The following is an 8,258-nucleotide window of genomic DNA, read 5'->3' on the forward strand; positions in this document are numbered from 1 at the left end:
TTTTTTTTGGTTTTTCGAGACAGGGTTTCTCTGTATAGCCCTGGTTGTCCTGGAACTCACTTTGTAGACCAGGCTGGCCTCGAACTCAGAAATCGGCCTGCCTCTGCCTCCCGAGTGCTGGGATTAAAGGCGTGCGCCACCACGCCCGGCTCTGGTGAACACTTTTAATCCCAGCACTCAGGAGGCAGAGACAGGCCAGCCTAGTCTACAGAGCAAGTTCCAGGACAGCCGGGGCTAAATGGAGAAACCCCATCTCAGAGAAAAAAAGAAAAGGAAAACATAGAAAACCAAATCCTAATTGGGACTTTCGGATTGTGAAGTGCTGAATTAAGAGAACAGTATGAAGAGGAGGACTGAATTATATCTTAGCTCACCAAAAGGAAATGGAGCCTCAGAGTTTAAGAGAAAGCTGTCCTGGAGCTCCTCCTGATGGTCAGAAGATGAAGATGGCAGGGTAAATATCTGCTTCACCTCAGTGGAGAGGCCAGCCTCTGTACACTGGCAAGATCGCATGGGAAAGGATACACAGCATTCTTTCCCATGCGATCTTGCCGAGCAAGGCTAGGTGCTTCCCTTGTGATCTGAATCGCAATGCTTCCTCACTCTGCATGCCTACTTTTCATTAGTCCTGAGATTGCCATACAAAGTAATAAGTTCTGTAATGGCAATCTTATCTCTTTAAGCACTCTGCTACCATGGCACTCTGCGAATCAGATGCCAAACTTCATAAATACACCAATTTCCTAAAGATGCTCTGATTTTCCTCCAAACCACAAAGTGATTTTAGTAAGTGTGAATCGATCAGCCTTTGATCAAGATCAGTCAGCAATCACCCACTGCCTCCAATCTCAATGATGCTCCAAGGCTCTCCACATTTGACCTAATTTTCTTCCTGTTTTGTTATTTAGTTTTTTATTTATTTTTATTTTTTATATTTATCTTTTAGCGTTTTTTTTTAAACCTTTAATCCCAGCACTCGGAAGGCAGAGGCAGGCCAATTTCTGAGTTCGAGGCCAGCCTGGTCTACAAAGTGAGTTTCAGGACAGCCAGGGCTATATAGAGAAACCCTGTCTCGAAAAACAAAACAAGCAAACAAACAAAAACCCCCAAACCAGCCAAACAAACAAACAAACAAAAACCCAGGGCCTCTCTCTACATATATAGCCCCGGATATCCTAGAATTCTCTATATAGACCAGGCTGACCTTGAATTCACAGACCCGTCACCTGCCTCTGCCTTCTGAGTGCTGAGATTATAGGTGTGTGCCACCACATCTGGCTTTATCTATATTTTGTTCCTTCCTTTCTTTTTCTTTTTTCATTTGTTTTTTTTTTTTTAGACAGCATTTCTCTGGAGAGGAATGAGTTAATATACAGAATGCACGGTTGGCAGTACACTAAACTTGGAATGACATTGGTGAGCAGCAGGAAGGGTCTGGTCAGGGCAGTGACAGCAGGATACATGGCTGCCACCACTGGATATTGCTGCTGCCAAGCCTGGGTTATAAACTGTGTCACCTTGTATCATCCCGTGTTCCCTTCTGGCGAGGGCATTACACTGGTCAAGGCTGGGTTGTGAACCAGCATCTTCTCTGCCAGTGTCAAGGCCAGAGGGAACATTTGGCCTCTGTAGCCTTCTACCTTCTAGAGTAGGAATGAGGTTTTGTCTCTCAAAGAGTCACAGGAAGGAAAGTCTTCCCAATATAAAGGAATGGTGGACATCAGACCAAAATAAAACAAAACAAAAGGGCAGGAGCTGGAGAGATGGCTCGGTGGCTCCCCTTGTAGGGGGAGTTCTGGATCACACAGTATGTGCATATGCATATACATGTGTGCACACATACAAATTAATAATAATAATAATAATAATAATAAAAAACAAATATCAACCTTTTGGTTTTGTCCCAGAGTAGTTATGTACTATTTTTTTAAAATTTATTGTATTTTTATTTGTGTGTGTCTCTCTGTATGTGTTTCTGTGCACATGTGTAGATGCCCAAGAAGACCAAAAGAGGGCATTGGATTCCCTAAAACTGGAGTTACTGGTGGTTGTGAGCCACCTGAATAGATGATGGCCCTCTAGAAGAGCAACATGTGCTCTAAACACTGAGTTAAACATAAGTTAAGGTGGGAACCTACAGACCACTTCTGGATGGAAGCATATTAATATCCTCTCCCTATGTAAGCGCTGGAAGATTTCATCCCCTCCAAAACCAAACCAAACAAAACCACAGAATGATAGAGGATGGGAAGGTATAAGGAAGTGATAAATGATAAAACTGTGAGGCTGCAATTTATAAAGCAGAAAGAAAAAGATTAGGTTGCCATTAGCTAAGCTCTTCATTTCAGAAATAGCTGATATTTCTATGATGATAACTGGTTTAGTTTGAGGTAGCCAAGTCAGGTGGATCTTTAAGTTTGAGGTTAGCCTGGTCTACACAGTGAGCTCTGGGACAGGCTGGAATACATAAAGAGACAGACCTTGTCTCAAATGAACAAAAACAAACTGAGGCACAGGCGTTCAATCCCAGCACTTGGGAGGCAGAGGCAGGTGGATCTCTGTGAATTCAAGGCCAGCCTGGTCTACAGAGGGAGTTCTAGGATAGCTAAGGCTGCACAGAGAAACTGTCTCAGAAAAAACAAACCAAACCAAACAAGCTGGAGGTCAGAAGATGATGCCAGATTCCCTAGAACTGTAGCTACAGATGGCATACATCCCTCTCCACCCAAAACAGGACTTCTCTATGTAGCTGTTATCCTAGAACTAACTCTACACTAGGCTGGCTTTGAACTCACAGAGATCTGCCTTTCTCTACCTCCTGAATGCTGGAACTAAAGGAATGAGCTGCCCCCTCCTGGCCGATGGCACTCACCTTTAATCCTAACACTGTGGAGATGGAGGCCACTCTGAGGTCAGCTTGGTCTTCATAGTAAGTTCAAGACAGAGACACCCACCCTGTCTTAAAACAAACAACAAACAAAATCAAAAGTACTTACGCAAATGCTCGGGAGGTACACCATATTGTAGGACTGGAATTTAGGAGTTACCAAGAGCAAGATATTTGCAGTTGAAAACACCTCAGGGAGGTTAACTGAAATGACAGTGGGTGAGACCGGAAGAACTGGAGACAGTGGAATGTTTGCATTGTGAAGAAGAGAGCATAGAAGGGCGATAAGCAGAGATTCTGAATCAGGAAGGGTCAGGCTCGTAGAACTGAGGGAGACACCCAAAGATGGAAGCCCTGCAATATCCAGAACCCAGAACGCACAGAATCCCCTCCACCTGCTTCCTCCTCACTAAGACACTGGAATCCCTGGACCCAGAGTCAAAGACCTTCTCATTTACCCACTGACTTCTCACTCAGAGCTACGAGGCTCCTGACTTTCTTCTCTCCCTAAAAGTAAAAATAAAAATACCCTCGGCTCTTATTTTCATGTGCAGAGATCTAGGTTTTATAGGAACTAACGTTTACAGATACCTCTTTAGTAAAGGGAAACATGAGTAGTTAGGTACAAAATTAAATATTTTTGCTGTTGCTATTTTGAGAAAGGCTATCATCACACTAGAACTTGCCCTGTAGTCCAGGTTTGCCTCGGACTTGTGGTAACATACCTATCTCAGCCAGCTGAATTCTAAGATTGTACGTGTGAGCCACCACACTCAGGTCTAAATACATTTTTAAGTGGAAAAAAAAAAAAAGCCAACGAATTGTTGGAAGCCAGACTTGGGTGGCCATGTCTTTAATCAAGCATCCTAAAGGCAGAGGAGAGAGGATGTGAGTTTTACAATAGAAGTTCCAGGCCAGTGTGCACTACAGTGTGACAGCCTATCTCAAGATAAAACAGAATGATCTACAAAGAGAGTTCCAGGACAGCCAGGGCTATACAGAGAAACCCTGTCTGGAAAAAAAGAAAGAAAGAAAGAAAGAAAGAAAGAAAGAAAGAAAGAAAGAAAGGAAGGAAGGAAGGAAGGAAGGAAGGAAGGAAGGAAGAAAGAAAGAANAAGAAAGAAAGAAAGAAAGAAAGAAAGAAAGACTGACTTTATGCACAGTAAAGAAACTGGGACAGGGCTGTTCTAGGGCATGGTTCAAGTTTTTATTATAGATATGAGAGCAAGGACAGCCAGAGGCACTTGGAAGAGTCTAGATCGAAGAAAGAAAGAAGTAGACTGATTATGGCCAGCAGACCAGACATGACCAGGGTTAGCTAGGAGGGAGGGAGACTGGGAGTGATTAATGGGGAGAGCAAGACAGCAAGAGATGGAGACCAGAGGAGGAAAGGGCTTAAAATGCTGCTGTAGACATTGAAACAGGTAACAGGTACTTGTGATAGGTGCCACAGACAGACAGCCAGAGGCAAGAAAAGTTAAGCCTTTTGGCAGATGGGAACCAGTCTCACAGGTTCCTGAGGAGTGCTGCCTTTTATCTGACAGAAATGCTTCTGTTATTTGGACTGCCTGAGGCCTAACAAAACCTTTTTTTCTTTTTCTTAAATCGGGGTTTTGACTATATATCTTTTTTCTGCCTTGAACTCACTAGGCAGTTCAGGCTGGTTTCATATTTCCAGGAATCTTACTCTAGCCTCTAGAACGCTTGAATTCCAAGTGTGAGTTACCATACCAGGAAAAAGTCATTTTTCTTGAAGGGCGTGCTGGCAAACACCTTCAGTTCAACATCAGGAAGCAGAGGTGGGAGGGTCACCTAGAGTCTGTGGCTAGCCTGATCTACACCGTGGGAGTCAGTGAGACTTACAAAAGAAGTCCCGCCTCAAAAATAAAGAAATAAATAAAATAATTTAAAAAATAAAAGAGGTGGATTTTCTTGACAGATACAGGATTTAAAATGGCACAGTCAAGATTTGTTTTCCCAAGAGAGGATCTATTGTAGATTTTTTTTTCCTTTTTGTAGCTTATTATTTCATTTCACCCAAATAGCACTGCTCAGGAGTAGAGTAGAGAAAAGAAGGTACGGTTAATCTAATGGTTAATGTTGACCTTGGTCCTGCTGCATTTATGATCTTATGCAAAGTCAGCCTTCAGAAAGATTGGTCACTTCTTCCTGTGTTTTCTGCCCAGATCCCTTCATCCTCCCCATCTGCAGTAGCCTACCACTCCTTGGCGTGGGATGAGGGAGTTGGGGGGAGGACGTATCCAAACAAGAAAGATCCTGCTTTCTCTCCTGGCTGTAACAACCCTGAAGGGAGAGGTGAAGAAGAAATAATCATGGAAACTTTGGATTAGTATTTTAAGATAGGGTTGCACTAGGTAGTCCCGGCTGGTCTAGTATATTTGTGTACCCCAGTTTGGTCCCAAACTCAAAGCAATCCTGCTACCTCTGCTTTGAGTGTGAGAATACAGGTATGCAACATATTGTCTAGAGATAATGACAATTTCTTAGCATGTCCTTAAATCCAAAAGAGGCCACAGCCAAGAGGATCAACCTCCCTCAGATGAAAGTTTCTGTTTCTAAAACAAAGTTCTTAACGTCCCCTAGTGGTTCCTCACATGCTTATGAGAGCTGCGGCTAAACTCAGAACAAGGGGGTGTGGGGGGGGAGTCCCCCAGCGAAGGCAACAAGGCCAGTGCTTACCTTTGGGGCATCAGAGGCCAGGTTTGTTGTCTGTCGCTAGGTCAGTCCTCTCCTTCTCTTGGCAGCCTCTCACTCTTTCACACTCCTTCCTAGGAAAGCAGAGAGGTTTGTTTGCTGGGTCCCTTCTGCCCTGCACCCTGAATGCAGAAGGTTCATGAATACTTCAGCTAAAACAGATCAAGTTTCCGACACTCCCGACACTCCTGTGGTGAGGAGGAAAGCGATCCACTAGGTCGAATCGGAGCTAGTAACTCCACCGGGGCTGGGCAGCTGGTGATCCCTATAGGCTCATATATTTGTGTGGTTGGTCCTCAGCTGTCGGGAAGGACTAGGAGGTGTGGCCTTGTAGGACGCGTGCCACTGGCAGTGGGCTTTGAGTTTTCAAGAGTCCAGGCCCATTGTCTCTCCCTGCCTGTGGATCAGAATTTCTCAGCTATTTCTCCAGCTCCAAGCTGTCATGTCTGCCACCTGTCATGTCTGCCACCATGCTCCCCACCATGATGATAACGGACCAAGCCTCTGAAACTGTAAGCAAGCCCACAATTGAAAGCTTTCCTTTGTAAGAGTTGCTGTGGTCATGGTGTCACTTCACAGCAATACAACAATGACTAAGACAGTACAAGGTTAATAGTGCAGATAATACCTCCTATGTAAAACCCATGGGTAGTGGAGTAGGGGTCTGCAGTCAGCCTTTTGGGGTATACAATGGATCTCTGAATTGACCTCATTTAGGGATTTGTTCAGCCTAGCTTTAGTGAAAAGAACCTAGGAGATGTTGGCTGCTGGGATTTTTTTTTTTTTAATATATCTTATTTATTGACTTAGAGTCAAGGCTTCACTATGTAGCTCTGGCTGGCCTGGAGTTCTCTATGTAGTCCAGTCTGACTTGGAACTCCCTATGTAGACCAGGCTGGCCTGGAACTCACACAGAGCTACCTTCTTCTAATTCCCAAATGCTGGGATTAAAGTTGTGTGCCACCACTCTTAGCTTAAAATTTATTTAATTTTTATTCATTTTCCTTTTATTTTTTTGAAGCAGAGGCTAATGTTAGTTGATGGGCACAAAGTGGCTCGTCTTGACATCTTCTATAGCTTAAGAGAGCAGGGTCCTGTTTGGGTCAACCTGTAGGAAGAGGAGTCATTTTGAGGTGGAGGGGTGAAAGGTTTAAGGTGAGACAAGTAGACCCAATGAGAGAGTCCCTCGAGTTTAGCAGCTGTAGGACTTACGAGAATTACCTTGAAAGGGCCCTGCCATTTAGGAGAGAGAGGTGAGGGCTGATTTATCTAGAGGGGAGAGAAGAACTTGGTCTCCAATGTTGACAGGCATGTGGCCTTGGTAGACGGTGGTCACCAAAGTTCCAAAGGAGAGAATGAAGATGGCAATGGAGGGGAGAACATTTATGTGAAAGACCATGAGTTAGGACTGGACGTCAGTACATAAGTTCAAAGGGTGAGATGAGGAGAGATTGCTTGGGGAGAGCTCGTAATCTGAAAAGTGCCAGAGGTAAGAGTTTTACCCAATCGAGGTGAAGTTCCTGTGACAGCTTGACAAGAGTGGTTTTTAAAGAGTGGTTGGTTCTTTCTACCTTTCCTGAAGACTGGGGGTGGTAGGGAATAGGAAAATGCCAAGGGATGTCTAGGGCTTTAGATAGAGTTTGAGAAATTTGGGAGGTGAATTCAGGACCATTGTCTGACTGGAAGGAGGCTGGGACACCAAATTGGGGGATGATCTCTCAAAGGAGGAAATCAGAGACGGTTTGAGCCCTTTTGTTAGTTGTGGGAATGCTTTCACCCACCCCGAGAAAGTGTCTACCAAGACCAGGAGGTACTCGGCACGTTTGACAGTGGGCATGTAGGTAAAGTCAAGTTGCCAGTCGGTTCGAGGAAGGGAACCTCTAGCCTGATGGATAGGAAAAGGGGTGCTACAATACCTGGAGTTGGAGTCTGACATCTGACAGATGTTGCAAGAGGCAGTGATAGATTGTAAGAAACTTAAGTCCTCAGGATTAGGCTGTAGTAAATTTTAACAAAATAAGAAAATGTTAGGATGAAAGAGTTGAAGATAGGACAGAGTTTGATGAGTGTCAGGGAGTAAGGGTGTGTAGGGGGGTTGTAGTATAAGAATGTCCTGGGGAGGGTGAGACAAGTCTAGGCCCCTACATGAAGAAACAGAGTCACCTCAAAAGTTGAATGCTTCAACTTGAGAGGAAGTAGAAGTTGGACTCAGTTGCCTTAAGCTCTGGAATGAATTTACCAACTCTGTTGCAACACTTGGATGTGGTTTGAAATGTTTTCAATAATGTGTTAGTCATTTTTCCTAATGTGTGATGAACAGTGAAACTTATCTTGTGTTGGAAAATAAACTCTAGATGGTCAAGTGCTTGTATCATCATCTGGTCTACAATATCTTTAAAAAACTTATCTGTCTAAGTGCATGTGTGTGCACCACATGTGTTAAGGAACCCTTAGGGGTCAGAAGATGGCATCAGACCCTCTGAAACTAGAGTGCACAGGCAGTTATGCGGTAACATGTGGGTACTGGTTGCTCGTAACCACTGAGTCATCTCTATAGCTCCCTCTGAGAAAATACTAATGATCTCTTCTGATATTACAAATCATGTTGGAAGCCCAGCATGGTGGTGCATAACTCTAGTCCCAGCACTCAGTAGGC

General features: G+C 44.1%; 1 long non-coding RNA gene across 1 annotated transcript in view; it reads right to left on the reverse strand.

Annotated features, from left to right (window-relative positions):
• LOC110291734 overlaps positions 1-3,132 on the reverse strand; it is an 11,121-nt gene extending 7,989 nt beyond the window's left edge. The window contains exon 1 of the long non-coding RNA XR_002377605.1: positions 2,997-3,132. This is a non-coding gene — a long non-coding RNA (uncharacterized LOC110291734). The remainder of the gene's footprint in view (positions 1-2,996) is intronic.
• Positions 3,133-8,258: the final 5,126 nt, after the last annotated feature.

This window comes from Mus caroli, chromosome 3 (genome assembly GCF_900094665.2).
Source record: "Mus caroli chromosome 3, CAROLI_EIJ_v1.1, whole genome shotgun sequence".
NCBI classification, from domain to species: domain Eukaryota; kingdom Metazoa; phylum Chordata; class Mammalia; order Rodentia; family Muridae; genus Mus; species Mus caroli.